Source organism: Macaca thibetana, chromosome 1, assembly GCF_024542745.1.
Source record: "Macaca thibetana thibetana isolate TM-01 chromosome 1, ASM2454274v1, whole genome shotgun sequence".
Taxonomy (NCBI): domain Eukaryota; kingdom Metazoa; phylum Chordata; class Mammalia; order Primates; family Cercopithecidae; genus Macaca; species Macaca thibetana.
Window position 1 is genome coordinate 27,629,236 of NC_065578.1, and position 21,968 is coordinate 27,651,203.

At 47.9% G+C, this 21,968-nt stretch overlaps 2 protein-coding genes and 1 non-coding gene across 4 annotated transcripts in view; 1 reads left to right on the forward strand and 2 right to left on the reverse strand.

Moving 5' to 3' along the window:
* Positions 1-4,826, reverse strand: part of TAF12 (TATA-box binding protein associated factor 12) — a 37,430-nt gene extending 32,604 nt beyond the window's left edge. The window contains exon 1 of one of the 2 annotated variants that reach the window (XM_050796372.1): positions 4,709-4,826. The gene's annotated coding sequence lies outside the window, so the exon portion shown is untranslated. Of the gene's footprint in view, positions 1-4,638 lie in introns of both variants that reach the window. The other variant, XM_050796374.1, reaches the window with a different exon arrangement.
* The window catches only part of LOC126958026 (dnaJ homolog subfamily C member 8), a 614,804-nt gene that overhangs the window by 475,492 nt on the left and 117,344 nt on the right, over positions 1-21,968 (reverse strand). The window lies entirely within an intron of this gene.
* Positions 9,648-9,781, forward strand: LOC126945408 (U11 spliceosomal RNA). Its single transcript, XR_007722440.1, has one exon. It is a non-coding gene; the product is annotated as a U11 spliceosomal RNA (small nuclear RNA).

Below are 21,968 nucleotides of genomic sequence, written 5' to 3' on the forward strand. Positions count from 1 at the left end.
TCACTTGATGACAGAAGTTTGAGACCAGCCTGGGTAATCGTAGTGAGACCCCATTTCTATATTTTTTAAATTATTTTATTTTCTTTGGAGATGGAGTCTCACTCTGTCGCTCAGTCTGGAGTGCAGTGGTGCGATCTCGGCTCACTGCAACCTCCACCTCCTGGGTTCAACTGATTCTCCTGCTTCAGCCTCCCGAGTAGCTGGGATTACAGGCATCTGCCACCACATCTGGCTAATTATTGTATTGTATTGTATTGTAGTTTTATTTTATTTTTTGAGACAGTGTCTCACTCTTGTCAGTCAGGCTGGAGTGCAACAGGGCAATCTCAGCTCACCACAACCTTCGCCTCTTAGGTTCAAAGGATTCTCGTGCCTCAGCCTCCAGAGTAGCTGGGATTACAAGCATGCATCACCATGCCTGGCTAATTTTGTATTTTTAGTAAAGATGGGGTTTCTCCATGTTGGTTAGGCTGGTCTCGAACTCCCAACCTCAGGTGATCCGCCTGCCTCGGCCTCCCAAAGTGCTGGGATTATAGGCATAAGCCACCGTGCCCAGCCTAATTTTTTTTTTTTGGAGGCAGAGTCTCGCTCTGTCACCCAGGCTGGAGTACAGTGGTGCGATCTCAGCTCACTGCAGCCTCTGCCTCCCCGGTTCCAGCAACTGTCCTGACTCAGCCTCCCAGGTAGCTGGGACTACAGGCACACGCCACTATGCCCAGCTAATTTTTGTATTTTCAGTAGAGACGGGACTTCACCACATTGGCCAGGCTGGTCTTGAACTCCTGACCTCAGGTGATCTGCCTGCCTCAACCTCCCAAAGTGCTGGGATTACAGGCATGAGCCACCAGGCCCAGCCCATATTTCTATCAATTTTTTTAAAAAGGTGATATGTCCTGGGCCAGGCGCAGTGGTTCCTGCCTGTAATCTCAGCACTCTGGGAGGCTGAGGCAGGCAGATCATCTGAGGTCAAGAGTTTGAGACAAGCCTGGCCAATATGGTAAAACCCATGAGAATTGCTTGAACCTAGGAGGCAGAGGTTGGAGTGAGCCAAGATCGCACCACTGCTCTCCAGTCTGGGCAATAAGAATGAAAGAGTGAAACTGCATCTCACAAAAAAAAAAAAAAAAAAAAAAAAAAAGGTAGTATGTCCTTTTGTGCTTTGTTCCTATTGGCTCTGATTATAATGCAATGATTTTCTGATCGGGTATTTTGAAGTCCTATTATAATAAGTCAATGCTAGAGCCACAAATGAAATAAAGTACATTCTGCAAGTATAGGGAAGGATGTTAACTCAGGAATAAATTATCATTAATTAAACCATCAAGTACTTTGAAGTGGTGACATGGGCATGGGTATGCTTTCCCTCAAAAGTTGGTATAAGTAAGTTTTGATCATTTATATACAATAGGCGCTTGCAAATAGTACAGACTCTGGGGGAAAAAAGAGTAGTTTTAACTAAGCCCAATTCCCCCAAACATCTAGTTCATGATATAATTAACTGGAAAATTAATCCAATTTAAGCCCTTGTTTTTCAAATTACTTTTTTTTTCTTTCTAGACGGAGTCTCATTCTGTCGTCCAGGCTGGAGTATAGTGACACAATCTCGGCTCACTGGAACCTCCACCTCTAGGGTTCAAGTGATTCTCTCCCACCCCAGCCTCCAGAGTAGCTGGGATCACAGGGATGCGCCACCGTGCCCAGCTAATCTTTGTATTTTTAGTAGAGACGGGGTTTTGCCATGTTGGCCAGGCTGGTCTCGAACTCCTGACCTCAGGTGACCCGCCCGCCTTGGCCTCCTAAAGTGCTGGGATTACAGGTATGAGCCATTATGCCCAGTCCAAATTAGTCCTTCTTGGCCTCCTAAATCTAAAATTAAATATGTCTTTCTACATTGCAATTAAAAGCTCTACAAAGTTCCCATTTTTCTATCTTAAATAATCTATGCTTCTGTGAAAACAGAATTTAGCTCTCCTCAAATGCCACAATACGTAAGTACCCTAATAAGTTATAGTCCTTGACATTTAGAGGAGCCTTAAGAAGGAGGGAATGCTTTCATTCAATTATATGTTTTGTATAACGATTACTTCTATTTTGCTGATGGACAAACTGAGACAGAGGAATCCACTTAGAAGAGAAGAAAAAAGTTTTAGAGGCACGCGTAACTGGGGTTGGGTCACTCAGTACTGTGTGATTTCAGGCAAAGTATTTAACCTCTCTAAACCTATTTCATTATCTGTACAACGAGACTGACAATATCTAACTTGTGGGGCTGTGATAATTAAATCATAGAATACTCGAAAGTACCTAAACTGTGCCTGGTTAGTCTGAGTAGGTTTCAGAAAAAGATACTAATATTGAAGTAAGTGACTGGTGCAAGTCTCCCCACCATTCTTATCCAAAAGCAGCCATCCCTAGTAAATGTTTGCACTAAAAATGCAGGACACACTTATTTATGGCTTTCCAAACAGCTTATTAAATAAATAAATAAATAACACTGAGCTTTATTTAAAGGTTCCAGCCAGGTGCAGTGGCTCATGCCTATAATCCCAACATTCTGGGATATCAAGGTGGGAGAATCACTTGAGGACAAGAATTCAACACCAGCCTAGGCAACACAGCCAAACACCATCTCTACAAAAAAACTTAAAAATTAGCTGGGTGTAGTGGCTCATACCTGTAGTCCCAGCTACCCAGGAGGCTGAGGCAGGAGGAGTGCTTGAGCTCAAGAATATAGGTTGCAGTGAGCTATGATGATGCCACTGCACTCCAATATGGGCAACAGAACAAGACCTTGTCTCAAAAATATAAAAATAAAAATAAAGGTTTCCTTACTATTAAGTGACATTTACTGTATCAATGTCAATGCAGTAATAACACTCAAAGTATCAGAAACTGTAAAAATTTCCAGTTTTTACTGGAAATAAAAACTGGGCCAGGCGTGGTGGCTCATGTCTATAATCCCAGCACTTCGGGAGGCTGAGGTGGGCAGATCACTTTAGGTCAGGAGTTCGAAACCAGCCTGGCCAACATGGTAAAACCCTGTCTCTACTAAAAATACAAAAATTAGCTGGGCATTGTAGCACACACCTGTAATTCCAGCTACTTGAGAGGCTGAGGCAGGAGAATCGTTTGAACCGGGGAAGCAGAGATTGCAGTGAGCTGAGATCGTGCCACTGCACGCCAGCCTGGGTGACTCTGTCTCAAAAAAAGAAAACTGGAAGCGGGGGGAAGTGACTCATGCCTGCAATCCCAGCACTCTGGGAGACCAAGGTGGGAGGATCACTTGAGCCTAGGAGTTTGAGACCAGCCTGGGCAACATAGTGAGATCCTGTTTCTACAAAAAATTTAAAAATTAGCAGGGTGTGGAGGCACATGCCTGTAGTTCCAGCTACTCAGGAGGTATATATAGGTGGGAAGATTGCTTGAGCCTAGGAGGTTGACGTGCATGGTGCCAAGATTGAGCCACTGCACTTCAGCCTGGGCAACAGAGAGAGAACCTGTCTCAAAAAAAAAAAAAAAAAAAAAAAAAAAAAAATTCCCTCCTGAGTTTGAAGATAAAGCAAAGATTCTGGAAGCATTTAAGGAACATTAACCAAGCATCTCATTTGCTACGCACAGAAGGGTACTGTATTAAAATTATGATCTAACCATTGCCTCACTGTAATCCTAAACCTCTTTGAACCTTAGCCTCCTTAAATGTAAAATAGGAGTTTTTAAAAGATGATCTTTTGGGACTCTTCCATCACTGACATTCTTTTACTTGAGATGCAGAGATCTGTGCTCATTCAGGGTTGAGTGGAATGGGATTTAAAGCACTTATCAAGTATATAACTGAGTTCCAACTGTTTTCAACTTCACATCTGATTCCCAAGAATGAAGCAGAAAATGAAGATGTTTGCATGTGGGCTTCCTAGATTGAGTATCTAACACAAGAAAAGCCTGCCAAGAGCCAAGCAGGCAGTGCGAAGGAGAAGTTGTCTTCCCCTGAATACGTCCTTTATCTCTCTGGGTTCAGGGAATACTGTGAAAAAAAAATGGATCACTAAATCTTTTCCAAACCCTTTCCCTTTACTTTCTAGGCTGATCTCACATCCATGGTCCCTTAGATCCAAGGCTTTTAGGAGCTTGGGTCCTCACCGCCCTGTTCTGAGACTCAGGTACTCGGAGTCTCAAAGCCCGGATCCCGTCCCCAAAGAAGCCCCAGTCTTCACTGCCCGCTTCTGTTCCCTTCCAAACTCAAGTTTTCTCTGTCTGCTTCTGCCCCTCAGGAACCTGAGTCTTCGCTGCCCCGTTTCTGAATCCTTAGGAGGCCGGGTCTTCACTGTCCCGCTTCTGCCTCTTAGAAGCCCAAGTCCTCACCGCTCCACTTTTACCTCTCCGGAGCCCGTGTCTTCACACCCCGTTCCTTTCCGACCCTCTCCTCGTAGGAGTGCGGGTCCTCATAATCCTGCTCCTCTCAGACCACTTTCCCTCAGATGCCGGAGAACTCAGATCCGTCCCCGTTCCCTAAGTCCCGTCTTGGAGCCCAGGTCCCCACAGCCGCGTCTTCTCCGAGCCTGATCCTCTGTCAGTCCCTTCCCAAGAGCCTGAATCCTCACAGCCCCGTCTCGTCCACAACCTGGTCCTTCGAACACTGACCTACTGTAGATCTGGGTCCTGACTCCCTCCTCCCGCTCTTGTTCCTCAACTGCCAGGGCCCAAGACTCACAGGCAGCAGCGTCTATCTCCCCATGATATGCGGAGACTGCCCCAGAGAAGCGTTCGTCTCAGCAGCCGGTCCGACTGCGCGGCCCTCCCCGACTACTTCCGGCACCGCTCCCCGCCTCCAACCCGGAAACGCGCGGCTCTTCCGGCCGGCGGGCGCGCGCCTCGCTTGCGCAGGCGCAGACTGCCCTCCGACACGTGGTGGCGATCTTGAGCTGTGTGTAGCTGTAGCCTGCAGCTTGCGCTTTTAACTGCTTGTAGTTGAGTGGCAGCATGAGCGAGCTCTGCGTATTCCACCCCGGCGTTAAGAATCCTTCACTAGCTTTTCTTCCCGACTCTGCTTATTTATCCATCGGTAGCATGACGGGTAATTGACGCCCTCGGATGGCTTTGAGGTCGCCATTTTTGGTTGGTGCCTTTGTCATTGTGTCAGGACCAGGATATCATCTGGGACACATTACCCCACAGGTATCCTGTTGAACCTCAACGAGGAAGTTGGCAACACAGGAACCGGGAGATGAGACAGATCGGTTGGTTGTGCCTGTGAACTGGCAATTCAGTAATAACAATTGACTGCTGACTGTTTGCCAGGAATTGTGCTAATCCGCTTAACCTCCGTTACGCCATTTAATCAGTTAGAGGAGACCTGTGAAAGATTAAGCAAAATTCTAGCTAATAAGTGCAGAGCCTCAGCTTGAACTCAGACCTCACTACTAAGCCAAAGCCTGTCCTGTAGCATTCTCTAATGCTTTCAGTTTTTTGCTGTCAAATGCTTGGTGAGAATTGCTTTTATGTGGCTCACGCCTGTGATCCCAGCACTTTGGGAGGCCGAGGCGGGTGGATCACGAGGTCAGGAGTTCAAGACCAGCCTTGCCAAGATGGTGAAACCCCGTCTCTACTAAAAATACAAAACAATTAGCCGGGCGTGGTGGCACGCGTCTGTAATCGCTACTCCGGAGGCTGAAGCAGAGAACTGCTTAAACCTGGAGGGGCGGAGGTTGCAGTGAGCCGAGATCGCGCCACTGCACTCCGGCCTGGGTGACAGAGCGAGACTCTGTCTCAAAAAAAAAAAGAGAGAACTGTTATTTTTTACTGTATGCTGGAATGTTAGGTATGCAAGTCAGACCCAGTTCCAGCATCTGTAAGGTTCACAGTAAAATGGAGAAGAACCCACAAACACACCAAAAAATGTATAAAGAGCTGTGGGCCGGGCGCGGTGGCTCAAGCCTGTAATCCCAGCACTTTGGGAGGCCGAGACGGGCGGATCACAAGGTCAGGAGATTGAGACCATCCTGGCGAACACGGTGAAACCCCGTCTCTACTAAAAATACATAAAAAAACTAGCCGGGCGAGGTGGTGGGCGCCTGTAATCCCAGCTACTCGGGAGGCTGAGGCAGGAGAATGGCATAAACCCGGGAGGCGGAGCTTGCAGTGAGCTGAGATCCGGCCACTGCACTCCAGCCTGGGCTACAGAGCGAGACTCCATCTCAAAAAAAAAAAAAAGCTGTGACAGGCCAGTGTGAGCCACAGTATCTGCCAGCAGAAATTAGGAAAGGTGCCCAGATTGGTGCAGCATCCTGCCCTGTCTTTATATCTTCCTAATCCTCATCCTACCACCTTCCCAATCCACCCTCTACACTGCCACCCAATCCAAATTCTCAGATTCAAGTCCTCATGAACATTGGGCTCCAAGCTGTATTCCTAGCCTTATTTCTTTGCCACTGCTCTCCATTCTTTTTAGGGTCTGGCATACCACTTTTTGTTGTTGAACGCCTATACATCTTTTTTAAGACCCAGGTTGAATGTATATACGTTCATTCAACAAGTGTTTATTGAGTCTCATTGTGTGACAAACCTTTTGCTATGTGCTGAGTACATAACTGGTGGCTATCCTTGTCCTTAGAAAGTCTGCAACCTAGAATGGGAAACAGACCATTAGCAACTGCACAAAAAGGTGATAGAAGAGAATACTGGAATAAGCCAGACTTATCTAGCTGTCTGATGGCCTGAGCCATGGTCATCAGTAAGGAAAACACTTACTCAAGGCCGGGCGCGGTGGCTCAAGCCTGTAATCCCAGCACTTTGGGAGGCCGAGACGGGTGGATCACGAGGTCAGGAGATCGAGACCATCCAGGCTAACACGGTGAAACCCCGTCTCTACTAAAAAATACAAAAAACTAGCCGGGCAAGGTGGCGGGCACCTGTAGTCCCAGCTACTCGGGAGGCTGAGCCAGGAGAATGGCGTAAACCCGGGAGGCGGAGCTTGCAGTGAGCCGAGATCGTGCCACCGCACTCCAGCCTGGGCGACAGAGCGAGACTCCGTCTCAAAACAAAACAAAAAAAAAAAACACTTACTCAAGGACCAAGATGGCCAAGGTGGCTGGAGCTTTGGTAACTGGGAAAGACAATGAGTTTGGAGAGGTAGGCGGGGGTTTGTTACAGTCTGGACCTTTTAGACTAGACTATGAGGCCGGGCGCGGTGGCTGAAGCCTGTAATCCCAGCACTTTGGGAGGCCGAGATGGGCGGATCACGAGGGCAGGAGATCGAGACCATCCTGGCTAACACGGTGAAACCCCGTCTCTACTAAAAAAAAAAAAACAAAAAACTAGCCGGGCGAGGTGGTGGGCGCCTGTAGTCCCAGCTACTCGGGAGGCTGAGGCAGGAGAATGAGGAGGCGGAGGTTGCAGAGAGCTGAGATTGCGCTACTGCACTCCAGCCTGGGCAACAGAGCGAGACTCTGTCTCAAAAAAAAAAAAAAAAAAAAAAAAAGACTAGACTATGATGGGGACTTGAGATTATATTCAGTATGCAATGGGAAGGTGTTGGAAGAACAGTGAAATTATGGTGATTTTTTTTTTTTTTTTTTTTTTTTTTTGAGACGGAGTCTCGCTCTGTCGCCCAGGCTGGAGTGCAGTGGCCGGATCTCAGCTCACTGCAAGCTCCGCCTCCCGGGTTCACGCCATTCTCCTGCCTCAGCCTCCCGAGTGGCTGGAACTACAGGCGCCGGCTAGTTTTTTGGGGTTTTTTTGTATTTTTTTTTTTAGTAGAGACGGGGTTTCACCGTGTTAGCTAGGATGGTCTCGATCTCCTGACCTCGTGATCCGCTTGTCTCGGCCTCCCAAAGTGCTGGGATTACAGGCTTGAGCCACCGCGCCCGGCTATTTATAATTATTATTTTTGAGATGGAGTTCACTCTTGTTGCCCAAGCTGGAGTGCAATGGCACAGTTTCGGCTCACTGCAACCTCTGCCTCCTGGGTTCAAGCGATTCTCCTGCCTCAGCCTCCCTAGTAGCTGGGATTACAGGCACCTGCCACCACGCCCGGCCAATTTTTTGTATTTTTAATAGAGACAGGGTTTCACCATGTTGGCCAGGCTGGTCTCAGACTCCGGACCTCAGGTGATCCACCTGCCTCAGTCTCCCAACGTGCTGGGATTACAAGCATGGGCCACCGTGCCTGGCCTGAAAACATTTATTTATATGTATACAATGCATACATACATAGAAAGCAGTCTGGCAAGATAAACACTAAACTATTAACAGTTTGGAGGAAGCATTTTCAGATTTTATATCTTTTCTGTGCTGTTTCAATTTCTTTACAATTGTCACATATTGGTTTTATTTTTTTGAGACAAGGTCTTCATCTGTCACCTAGGCTGGCGTGCAGTGGCATGATTATGGCTCACTGTAGCCTTGACTTCCCTGGCTCAAGCAATCCTTCTGCCCCAGCCTCTGGGGTAGCTGGGACCACAGGCCCATGCCACGATGCTCGGTTAATTTTTTATTTTTTGGGGTAGAGACGAGATCGCTATATGTTGCCCAGAGTGGTCTCAAACTCCTGAGCTCTCAAAGTGTTGGGATTACAGGCATGACCCACAGCACCCATCCATCATTATCCTTAAACAAAAAAAAAAAAAAAAAAAGGGAACAGGTCGGGCACAGTGGCTCACGCCTATAATCCCAGCACTTTCGGAGGCAGAAGCGGGCGGATCACAAGGTCAGGAGATCGAGACCATTCTGGCTAACACGGTGAAACCCCGCCTCTACTAAAAATACAAAAAATTAGCCGGGCACGGTGGCGGGTGCTTGTAGTCCCAGCTACTCGGGAGGCTGAGGCAGGAGAATGGCGTGAACCCGGGAGGCGGAGCTTGCGGTGAGCCGAGATCCCGCCACTGCACTCCAGCCTGGGCGAAAGAGCGAGACTCTGTCTCAAAAAAAAAAATTGTGTTGATAAAGATCTACTTCAGTCATCTGAGGTACAGGATCTTATTTTTAACATTAATGCTATGCTGTACCTTATTCTACAACTCTTTTCACTTGATTTTGAAAAAAATTTCGAATAACACTCCTACGAAGTGCAGCATATAGCATGCCACAATATGACAATCAGCTTATGCGTGGTTGTCAGGATGGTGTTTTCCCTTACAATGACCTTGTGCTTCCACTGCACGCCTGCCTGGGCTGCTCCAGGGTGGTGGCTAGGGGTGGCACAAGTTACACATTTTCAATTAGGATAGGTTGTGATTCTTGTCTTCCCTAGTTAGGTACCTACAGCCGCTGAGAGCCTGTATTCCAAGGCCATGAGACGCCTTATGTCGTGAGCAGTTGACGAGAGAGATCCAGCACTTACTGCAAACGGAAGGAGTGATTACTCCCTCGCTTGCTCAGCCGCTCTTCCCAGCCACTCCTTCGGCGCCCGTCAGCACCTTCCCAGCAAGCCCTGCTTATATTTGCATATCGACTCACGTCATTTTCTTCTAAGTAAAAATCGAAAGGACAAATTCTAGATTCTCCTTATGAAGTCTTCCTTTCAGTTCAGAAGAAATGGAATTCGCTCTCCAACTTCAGGAAACTGAAATAAAGAGTTGCTTGGATTTAGTGTTCACCTTTACCATAAAATGGATTTGCTAACACTGCCACCCTGCTTTGGTAGCGAATAAAGCAAAAAGGGCTTCTGTCGTGAGTGGCACACGTAGGGCAACTCGATTGCTCTTCGTGCGGAATCGACATCAAGAGATTTCGGAAGCATAATTTTTTGATATTCGGGCAGCTGGTGATCGTTGGTCCCGGCGCCCTTCTTTTTCTGTTTCAAATCAGATGAACTTTTCTGACGAGGTAGGTGTAGGTGTTAGTTTTGTAAGTGGATGTAAGATTTAGGCTGATCCTTTTTGTTTGAAGTTGCGTAGCTATCTGCGTAAACCGCAGGTGACTAAATTAGCAGGGTATTTAACAAATATAACACATAAGTAGCAAGATAGTGCTAGACCTGTATCCTAGTACTTGGGCGGTGGAGATGGGTTAACCCCGCGTGTTCTCGTGTGGGAGACTAGTCTGAGCAACACAGCTGGAATCCCCCACAAACGAGATAATTTAAAAATTATAAGTGCGTGGTGGCACGCGTAACAAAATTATTTAGCGACTGTGTTACAATATAGCAGCTAATAGAATAGACCTAGTCCCTGACTTCAGGAGACCTGCCTCAGCCTCCCGAGTAGCTGGAACTACAGGCGTGCGCCATCATGCCCAGCCAATTTTTGTATTTTTAGTACAGACGGGTTCGCCATGTTGGCCAGGATGGTCTCGATCTCCTGATCTGGTGATCCGACCACTTCGGCCTCCCAAAGTACTAGGATTACAGGCGTGGCCATCGCGCCCGGCCTGCGCAGAGGAAATTGAAATTACCTTCACCAGGCCTCAGCAAACTTTTTCTATACCTTATACCATATACAAAAGATTAATTCAAGGGCAGGCGCAGTGGCTCACGCCTGTAATCCCAGCACTCCGAGAGGCCGAGGTGGACTGATCACCTGAGGTCGGGATTTCAAGACCAGCCTGACCAACTTGGAGAAACCCCGTCTCTAACTAAAAATACAAAATTAGCCGGGCGTGATGGAGCATGCCTGTAATCCGAGTTAGGAGGGAGGCTGAGACAGGAGAATTGCTTGAACCGAGGAGGCGGAGGTTGCAGTGAACTGAGACTGCACCATTGCACTCCAGTCTGGGCAACAAGACTGAAACTCCGTCTCAAAAAGGAAAAAAAAAAAAAAAAAAAAAAAAAAAAGAAAAGAAAAGAAAAGAAAATTAATTCAAAATGGATCAAAGACCTAAATTAAGACCTTAAACTATAAAACCCTTAGAGAAAACACAGGGGGAAATGACATCGACTTTGTCAATGATTTCTTGGATATAACACAATGGTGCACAAGCAACAAAAAATAAATTGGTCTTCATCAAATTTTAAAATGTTAACATTAATTTTAAAATTAAAATGAAAAACCCAGCTGGGTGCGGTGGCTCACGCCTGTAATCCCAGCACTTTGGGAGACTGAGGTGGGCAGATCAGCTGAGGTCAGGAGTTGGAGACCAGCCTACCCAACATGGTGAAACCCCATTGCTACTAACATTACAAAAATTAGCGGGGCATGGTGGCGGGTGCCTGTAATCCCAGCTACTCTGGGGGCTGAGAGAGGAGAACGCTTGAACCCGGGAGGCAGAGGTTGCAGTGAGCTGAGATCCTGCCATTGCGCTCCAGCCTGGGTGACAACAGGGAAACTCCATCTTAAAAAAGAAGAAGGCTGGAACAGCAGCTCATGCCTGTATTCCTAGGATTTTGGGAGGCCAAGGTGGACAGATCACAAGGTCAAGAGATTGAAACCATCCTGGCCAACATGGTGAAACCCCGTCTCTACTGAAAATACAAAAATTAGCCAGGCGTGGTGGCAGACACCTGTAATCCCAGCTACTTGGGAGGCTGAGGCAGGAGAATTGCTTGCACCCGGGAGGCGGAGTTGCAGTAAACCAAGATCGTGCTACTACACTCCAACCTGGGCAACAGAGTGAGACTCTGTCTCAAAGAAAAAAAAAAAAAAGCCAGTTGTGGTGGCTCACACAAGTAATCCCAGCACTTTGGGAGGCCGAGGTGGGCAGGAGTTCAAGACCAACCTGGCCAATATGGTGAAACCCTGTCTCTACTAAAAATACAAAAAAAAAATTAGCCGGGCGTGGTGGTGGATGCCTGTAATCCCAGCTACTTGGGAGGCTGAGGCAGGAGAATCGCTTGAATCTAGGAGGCAGAGGTTGTGGTGAGCCAAGATAGTATCATTGCACTCCAGCCTGGACAAGAGCGAAACTCCATCTCAGAAAACAAACAAACAAAAAAACCCTTGTACATCAAAGGACACTATCAACAGAGTGGAAAGACAACTCACATCAGAGAACATGTTTGTAAATAACATATCTGGGCCGGGCGCGGTGGCTCAAGCCTGTAATCCCAGCACTTTGGGAGGCCGAGACGGGCGGATCACAAGGTCAGGAGATCAAGACCATCCTGGCTAACACGGTGAAAGCCCGTCTCTACTAAAAAATACAAAAAAAAACTAGCCGGGCGAGGTGGCGGGCGCCTGTAGTCCCAGCTACTCGGGAGGCTGAGGCAGGAGAATGGCGGGAACCAGGAGGCAGAGCTTGCAGTGAGCTGAGATCCGGCCACAGCACTCCAGCCTGGGCGACAGAGCGAGACTCCGTCTCAAAAAAAAAAAAAAAAAAAAAAAAAAAAAAAAAAAACATATCTGATAAGAGATTATTACCCATAATACGTGAGGAACTCATAACTCAACAGCAACAACACAAACCCAGCCCAATTCAATAATGGGCAAAAGGACTTGCATAGACATTTCTCCAAAGATGGCCAATAAGCACATGAAATGATGCTCAGCATCACTAATCATTAGGAAAATGCAAATCAAAACCATAATGAGATAGTACTTCACACCCATTAGGATAGGTATTAATTAAAAATATATATATCGGGAGTCTCTCTGAGCCTACTCTGGCCCAAGAGGCTGCCAATGATTCAAAATAATAGTAATAATAAAGACCAGTGCTATGGATCACATCTGTAATCCCAGCACTTTGGGAAGCCAAGGTGAGAGGATCCCTTGATGCCAGGAGTTCAAGACCTAAAGATATCTCTACAAATAATTTATAAAATTAGCTAGGTGTGGGTCACACACTGTGGCTCACACCTGTAATCCCAGCACTTTGGGAGGCTGAGGCAAGTGGATCACTTGAGGTCATGAGTTTGAGACTAGCCTGGCTAACATGGTGAAACCCCTATCTCTGCTAAAAATACAAAAATTAGCCAGGCATGGTGGCAAGTGCCTGTAATCCCAGCTACTCAGGAGGCTGAGGCAGAAGAATTGCTTGATCCCAGGAGCTGGAGGTTGCAGTGAACTTAGATCGTGCCACTGCACTCCAATGATACTCCGTCACATAAAAATAAAATAAAGTAAAATAAAATAAAATAAAATAAATCAACACAGCCCGGGTGTGGTGGCTCATGCCTGTAATCCCAGCACTTTGGGAGGCCAAGGCGGGTGAATCACTTGAGATCAGGAGTTCAAGACCAGCCTAGCCAACATGATACCAAAATCTGTATTAGGGTTCTCTAGAGGGACAGAACTAATAGAACATATGTATGTATGAAAGGGAGTTTATTTTTATTTTATTTTATTTTATTTTATTTTATTTTATTTTATTTTTTTTATTTTTTGAGCTAGAGTCTTTCTCTGTTGCCCAGGCTGGAGTGCAGTGGAGCAACATAGGCTCACTGCAACCTCTACCTCCCAAGTTCAAGCAATTCTCCTACCTCAGCCCCTGAGTAACTGGGATTACAGGCACACGCCACCACACCTGGCTAAGTTTTGTATTTTTTTTAGTAAAGACAAGGTTTCACCATGGTGGCCAGGCTAGTCTCTAACTCCTGACGTTGTGATCTGCCTGCCTTGGCCTCCCAAAGTGCTGGGATTATAAGTGTGAGCCACCTCACCTAGCCAAAGGGAGTTTATTAAGGAGAATTGACTCACATGGTCACAAAGTGAAGTCCCTTGATAGACCATCTACAAGTTGAGGAGCAAGGAAGCCAATAGTGGGCTGGATGCAGTGGCTCATGCCATGCCTATAATCCCAACACTTTTGGAGGCCAAGGCGGGCGGATCACCTGAGGTCAGGATTTTGAGACCAACCTGACCAATATGATGAAACACTGTCTCTACTAAAATAAACAAAAATTAGCAGGGCATGGTGGCATGCGCCTGTAATCCCAGCTACTCAGGAGGCTGAGGCAGGACAATTGCTTGAACCCGGGGCAGAGGTTGCAGTGAGCCGAGATAGCGCCATTACACTCCAGCCTGTGCAACAGGAGTGAAACTCAGTCTCAAAAAAAAAAAGAAGGCCAGGCGCGGTGGCTCACACCTGTTAATCCCAGCACTTTGGGAGGCCGAGGCGGGTGGATCACGAGGTCAGGAGATCCAGATCATCCTGGCTAACACGGTGAAACCCCATCTCTACTAAAAATACAAAAAAATTAGCCGGGCGTGGTGGCGGGCGCCTGTAGTCCCAGCTACTTGGAAGGCTGAGGCAGGAGAATGGTGTGAACCTGCGAGGTGGGGCTTGCAGTGAGCCAACATCGCGCCACTGCACTCCAGCCTGGGCAACAGAGTGAGACTCCGTCTCAAAAAAAAAAAAAATAGTAGCTCAGTCGCTCAGAGTCCCAAAACCTCAAAAGTAAGGAAGCCGACAGTGCAGGCTTCAGTCTGTGGCCAAAGGCCCAAGAGCCCCTGGCACACCACTGGTCTAAGTCCAAGAGTCCAAAAGCCAAAGAACTTGGAGTCTGATATTTGAGGGCAAGAAGCATCCCACAAGGGAGAAAGACGAAGTCTGGAAGGCTTAGCAAGTCAGCTCCCACCTTCTGTCTGCTTTATTCTAGCCACACTGGCAGCTGATTAGATGGTGCCCACCCAAATTGAGGGTGGTCCTGCCCCTCCAAGTCCACTGACTGAAATGTTAATCTCCTTTGCGAACACCCTCACAGACACACCCAGGAACAATATTTTGCATCCTTCAATCCAATCAAATTGATACATATTTTTTTGAGATGGAGTCTTGCTCTGTCGCCCAGGCTGCAATGCAGGAGTGCAGTGGTGTGAGCCCAGCTCACAGCAACCTTTGCCTCCTGGGTTCAAGCGAGGCTCCCAACTCAGCCTCCCGAGTAGTTGATATTACAGGCCTGTGCCACTGCACCTGGCTAATTTTTGTATTTTGAGTAGAGACAGGGTTTTACCGTGTTGGTCAGGCCATCCTTGAACTCCTAACCTGCAGTGATCAGCCTGCCTTGGCCTCCCAAAGTGCTGGGATTACAGGCGTGAGCCACCAGGGCCGGTCTGATATGAAGGTAATAAATCTTACATCATATGTTTGTTTGTTTTTTGAGACAGAGTCTTGCTCTATCGCCCAGGCTGGAGTGCAGTGGTGCAATCTCGGCTCACTGCAACCTCCGCCTCCTGGGTTCAAGCAATTCTTCTGCCTCAGCCTCCCAAGTATCTGGGACTACAGGCACCCATTACCACGCCTGTGTATGTTTAGTAGAGATGGGGTTTCACTGTGTTAGCCAGGATGGTCTTGATCTCCTGACCTTGTTATCTGTCCGCCTTGGCCTCCCAGAGTGCTGGGATTATAGGTGTGAGCCACCGCATCTGGCCTTTTTTTTTTTTTGAGACAGAGTCTCACTCTGTCACCCAGGTTGGAGTGCAGTGGCCAGATCTCAGCTCACTGCAAGCTCCGCCTCCCGGGTTTACGCCATTCTCCTGCCTCAGCCTCCCGAGTAGCTGGGACTATAGGCGCCCGCCACCTCGCCTGGCTAGTTTTTTGTATTTTTTAGTAGAGACGGGGTTTCACCGTGTTAGCCAAGATGGTCTCAATCTCCTGACCTCGTGATCCGCCCATCTCGGCCTCCCAAAGTGCTAGGATTACAGGCTTGAGCCACCGCGCCTGGCTTTTTTTTTTTTTTTTTTTTTTTTTTTTTGAGATGGAGTTTTGCTGTTGTCGCCCAGACTGGAGTGTAATGGGACGATCTCAGCTCACTGCAACTTCCACCTCCCAGGTTGAAGTGATTCTCCTGCCTCAGCCTCCCAAGTAGCTGGGATTACAGGCGCCCACCACCACATCTGGCTAAAGTTTTTGTATTTTTAGTAGACACTGAGTTTCACCATGTTGGCCAGGCTGGTCTCAAACTCCTGACCTCAGATGATCCACCTGCCTCAGCCTCTGAAAGTGCTGAGATTACAGGCGTGAGCCACCGTGCTCGGCCAATTTTTTTGTATTTTTAGTGGAGACGGGGTTTCACCATGCTGGCCAAGCTGGTCTTGAACTCCTGACCTCAGGTAATCTGCCTGTCTCAGCCTCCCAAAGTGCTGAGATTATAGGCATGAGCCATTGTGCCTGGCCTAGGAGGCAATCTTAACTTCCAGTTTAATGGAATCATTGTGCCTCCTGGTGGCAACGTTCCTCCCTCTAAAACTAAGACTTCTAGGTCAGCAGAACATAATGCTGTGGGAACAGGAAGCAAGAATTTTGCTAGTGGGTCACTAGAAGTAATGGCGAGTGGTGCCACTTCCACTTCCACCTCTTGATTCCTGGACGCTTGAATCCTGCCTATGGGAGAAACAGTACGAATCAGCATACCGTGTGCTGATTCAGAGCATACACAGCCTTCTGGAGAACTCTGCCCCAGTCCTGCAAAGTATTGTCACCTAGTTGGCATTGTAATTGTGACTTCAAAAGGCCATTCCGCTGTTCTGTCAGTCCAGCTGCTTCAGGATGATGGGGAACATGGTAAGACAAGTGAATCCCATGAGCAAGAGCCCACTGTCGCACTTGTTTAGCTTACAAGTGAGTGCCTTGGTCAGAGGCAATGCTGTGTGGAATACCATGATGGTGGATAAGGCATTCTGTAAGTCCACGGATGATAGTCTTGGCAGAAGCATTGCATGCAAGACAGGCAAACCCATATCTAGAGTAAGTGTCTATTCCAGGGAGGACAAACCTCTGCCCTTTCCATGATGGAAGAGGTCCAACATAGTCAAACTGCCACCAAGTGGCTGGCTGATCACCTCGAGGCATGGTGCCATATGAAGGACTCAGTGTTGGTCTTTGCTGCTGGAAAATAGGGCACTCAGTTGCGGCCGTAGCCAGGTCAGCCTTGGTGAGTGGAAGTCCATGTTGCTGAGCCCATTAGTAACCTCCATCTCTGCCACCATGGCCACTTTGTTCATGGGCCCATTGGGCGATGACAGGGGTGGCTGGGGAAAGAGGCTGAGTGGTGTCCACAGAACAAGTTATCCTATCCAGTTGATTATTAAAATTCTCCTCTGCTGGCTGGGCGCGGTTGCTTAAGCCTGTAATTCCAGCATTTTGGGAGGCCGAGGTGGTCAGATCACAAGGTCAGGAGATTGAGACCATTCTGGTTAACACGGTGAAATCCTGTCGCTACTGAAAATATAAAAAAATTAGTTGGGTGGTGGCGCACACCTGTAGTCGCAGCTACTCGGGAGGCTGAGGCAAAAGAATCACTTAAACCTGGGAGGCGGAGGTTGCAGTGAGCTGAGATTGCGCCACTGCACTCCAGCCTGGCAACAGAGCAAGACTCCATCTCAAAAGAAAAAAATAAAATAAAATAAATCCTTTGCTGAGATCACCCTTTGGTAAGCATTCACATGGGATACAACTATCTGCACAGTTTTCAACCACTCAAAGAGGTGTATTCACATAGCTCTTTCCCAAATGCCTTTGTCACCAATTTTTCAATCATGCTTCTTCCAAGCCCCTGACCATCCAGCTAAAACATTGGCTACAGCCCATGAATCAGTATATAATTGCACATCTGGTCATTTCTCCCTCTAAGCAAAGAGCACAACCAGGTTCACTCCTCGAAGTTCTGCCCACTGGGAAGATTTCCCTTCACAGCTGTCCTTCAGGGATATCTTAAAAAGGGGCTGTAGCGCTGCAGCTGTCCACTTTCAGGTGGTGTCTGCATGTCATGCAGAGCTAGCTGTAAACCAGGCCCTAGTCTTCTCTTCCTCTGTCAACTCATCAGGGGGAACTCCCCATGAGGCCATTGGTGCAGGCTGGGGGAGAGAAGACAGGGTGGCAGGAGTGGAGGCCATGGGCATTTGAGTTGCTTCCTCATGCAACTTACTTGTGCCTTCAGGACCTGCTCCAGCCCGATCACATATATACCACTTCCATTTGATGATGGAATGCTGCTGTGCACACCCAACTTTATGATGGGTCAGAAAGCACCCAGTTCATGAGGCAGTTCAGGTCGCATGGTGACTTGATGACCCATAGTCAAACGTTCAGTTTCTACCAAAGCCCAGTAACAGGCCAAGAGCTGTCTCTCAAAAGAAGAGTAGTTAGCTGCAGAAGATGGCAGGGCCTTGCACCAAAATCCTAGAAGCCTCTGCTGTGATTCACCTATGGGGGCCTGCCAAAGGCACCAAACAGCAACCCTATCTGCCACTGACACCTCAAGCACCATTGGATCTGCTGGGTCATATGGCCTAAATGGCAGAGCAGCTTGCAAAGCAGCCTGGACCTGTTGAAGAGCCTTGTCCTGTTTTGGACCCCACTCAAAACTGGCAGCCTTTTGGGTCACTTGATACCAGAGCAACACACCCAAATGAGGAATGCGTTGCCCCCAAAATCCAAATAGGCCCAGTAGGCACTGTGCCTGTTTCTTGGTTATAAGAGGGGCCAAGTGCAGCAATTTATCCTTCACCTTAGAAGGAATATCTCGACAGGCAAGGCCCCACACCACTGAACCCCTAGAAATTTCACTGAGGTAGAGGTTCCCTGAATTTTAGTCAGAATTACTTCCCATTCCCTGGCATGCAAATGTCTCACCAACAAGTCCAGTATGTTTGTTACATCTCTCTCACTGGGTCTAATCAGCATAATGTCATTAATGTAATGGACCAGTGTGATACCTGATGGCAGGGAAAAGTGATCAAGATCTCTGTGAACAAGATTATGACACAAAGCTGGAGAGTTGATATACCCCTGAGGTAGGATAGTGAAAGTATATTGCCAGCCTTGCCAGCTGAAGGCAAATTGCCTCTGGTGGGCCTTATGGACAGGAATGGAGAAAAAGGCATTTGCCAAATCAGTACCTGCATAATAGGTACCAGGAGATGTGTTAATTTGCTCAAGCAATAACGCTACATCTGGTACAGCAGCTGCAATTGGAGTCACTACTTGGTTAAGCTTATGAAAATCCACTGTCATTCTCCAAGATCCACCTGTCTTCTGCACAGGCCAAATAGGAGAGTTGAACGAGGATGTGGTGGGAACCACCACCTCTTTGTCTTTCAAGTCCTTTATGGTGTCACTAATCTCTGCAATCCCTCCAGGGATGCAATATTGTTTTGTTTTGTTTTGAGACGCAGTTTTGCTCTTGCTGCCCAGGCTGGAGTGCAGTGATGCAGTCTTGCCTCACTGCAACCTCCACCTCCCGGAATCAAGTGGTTCTCCTGCCTCAGCCTCCTGAGTAGCTGGGATTACAGGCACCTGCCACCACACTTGGATAATTTTTTGTATTTTTAGTAGAGATGAAGTTTCATCACGTTGACCAGGCTGGTCTTGAACTCCTGACCGCAGATGATCTGCCCGCCTCAGCCTCCCAAAGTGCTGGGATTAAGGGTGTGAACCACTGTGCCTGGCCCAATATTGCTTTTTTATTTACTATTTTTCCAGGCAGAGGCAGCTCTAATGGCTTCCATTTGGCCTTTCCCACCACAATAGCCCTCACCCTACTGCTCAGGGAGACACTGTGGGGATTCTGCCAGCTACTAAGTATGTCTATGCCAATTATGCATTCTGGCACTGGAGAAATGACCACAGGATGAGTACAGGGACCCATTGGACCCACTGTAAGTCAGACCTGAGCTAAAACTCCAGTAATTACCTGATCTCCATAAGTCCCTACTCTAACTGGAGGACCATAATGATGTTTTGGGTCCCCTAGAATCAATGTCAGCTAAGAGCCAGTGTCCAGTACTCCCCCGAAGGTGTAATTATTCCCCTTTCCCTAATGCACAGTTACCCTAGCCCAGAGGTATCCTTGGGGAAAGATGGGAGAAAGAGTAACAGTATAAATTGTCCGTAGTGTAGTGGGGTCCTTCTTCAATGGGACCTGGCCTCCCCTTCATTCAAGTAGTTCTGGGTCTGTAAACCAGCTCAAGTCTGGAAATTGCTTGAGAGACCATGACTCTCTATTTCTTTTTGAGACAGAATTTCGCTCTTGTTGCCCAGGCTGGAGGGCAAAGGCACAATCTCAGGCTCACCAAAACTTCTGCCTCCCAGGTTCAAGCGATTCTCCTGCCTCAGCCTCCCAAGTAGCTGGGATTACAGGCATGTGCCACCACGCCTGGCTAATTTTGTATTTTTAGGAGGGATGGAGTTTCTTTTTTTTTTTTTTTTGAGACGGAGTCTGGCTCTGTCACCCAGGCTGGAGTGCAGTGGCCGGACCTCAGCTCACTGCAAGCTCCGCCTCCCGGGTTCACGCCATTCTCCTGCCTCAGCCTCCCGAGTAGCTGGGACTACAGGCGCCTGCCACCTCGCCCGGCTAAGTTTTTGTATTTTTAGTAGAGACGGGGTTTCACTGTGTTAGCCAGGATGGTCTCGATCTCCTGACCTCGTGATCCGCCCGTCTCGGCCTCCCAAAGTGCTGGGATTACAGGCTTGAGCCACCGTGCCCGGCCGAGCGATGGAGTTTCTACATGTTGGTCAGGCTGATTTCGAACTCCCAACTTCAGGTTATCCGCTTGCCTTGGCCTCCCAAAGTGCTGAGGTTATAGCCGATAGCCACCATACCTGGCTGATTTTCTGTTTTACAATTCAAATTAGTCTTTTGTCCACTCAACCTGGAAGTTTTCTATTTATTTATTTATTTATTTATTTTTATTTATTTTTTTTGAGACGGAGTCTTGCTGTGTCGCCCAGGCTGGAGTGCAGTGGCCGGATCTCAGCTCATTGCAAGCTCCGCCTCCCGGGTTTTTACGCCATTCTCCTGCCTCAGCCTTCCGAGTAGCTGGGACTACAGGCGCCCACCACCTCGCCCGGCTAGTTTTTTTTTTTTTTTTTTTTTGTATTTTTTAGTAGAGACGGGGTTTCACCGTGTTAGCCAGGATGGTCTCGAACTCCTGATGTCGTGATCCGCCCGTCTCGGCCTCCCAAAGTGCTGGGATTACAGGCTTGAGCCACCGCGCCCGGCCGAAGTTTTCTATTTATACAAATTAAGTAAGAATGCAGTAAGTGCTGGGCATGGTGGCTCACACCTGTAACCTCAGCACTTTGGGAGGCCAAGGCAGCAGATCACATGAGGTCAGGAGTTTGAAACCAGCCTGGCAACATGGCAAAACACTGTCTCTACTAAAAATAAAAAAAATTGGGCCAGGGACAGTGGCTCATGCCTGTAATCCCAGCACCTTGGGAGGTCGAGGCAGGTGGATCATCTGAGGTCAGGAGTTTGAGACCAACCTGGCCAACATGGCGAAACCCCGTCTCTACTAAAAATACAAAAAATTAGCTGGGCATGGTGGCGGGTGCCTATAATCCCAGCTATTTGGGAGGCCAAGGCAGAAGAATTGCTTGAACCTGGGCGGTGTAGCTTGCAGTGAGCCAAGATTGTGCCATTGTACTCCAGCCTGGGTGACAAGAGTGAAACTCCATCTAAAAAAAAAAAAAAAAAATTGGGCTGGGCGCAGTGGCTCATGCCTGTAACCACAGCACTTTGGGGGGCTGAGGCAGGTGAATCACTTGAGGCCAGGAATTCGAGACCAGGCTGGACAACATGGTAAAACCCCGTCTCTACTAAAAATACAAAAACTAGCTGGACATGATGGCATGGGCCTGTAGTCCCAGCTACTCGGGAGGCTGAGGCAGGAAAATTGCTTGAACCTGGGAGGCAGAGGTTTCAGTGAGCCGAGACTGCACCACTGCACTCCAGCCTGAGCAACAGAGCAAGACTCCCTATCAAAACAAAAGAAAAAAATATTAACTGGACATGGTGGCACATGCCTGTAATCCCAGCTACTTGGAAGGCTGAGGCGGGAGAATCACTTGAACCCGGAAGGGGGAGGTTGCAGTGACCTGAGATCACGCCACTGCACTCCAACCTGGGCAACAGAGCAAGACTCTGTCTCAAAAGAAAAAAAAGAAAAGAGTTCAGTAAGCTTTCTACCAATGAGTCAGACTATTCCGATTGCTGCTTTGCCTCTGCTGTCCATTACAGTAACTACGTCTGCTTTGCCTTTGATGGTTGAGTGTTGCCACTTGGCTCCTGCCACCTCAGGATTTAATTATTCCCACTGCATTTAAGTTTTCCAATTGAGTGAGTGTGGTTCCCACCATACGATCTGACATACAGAGAG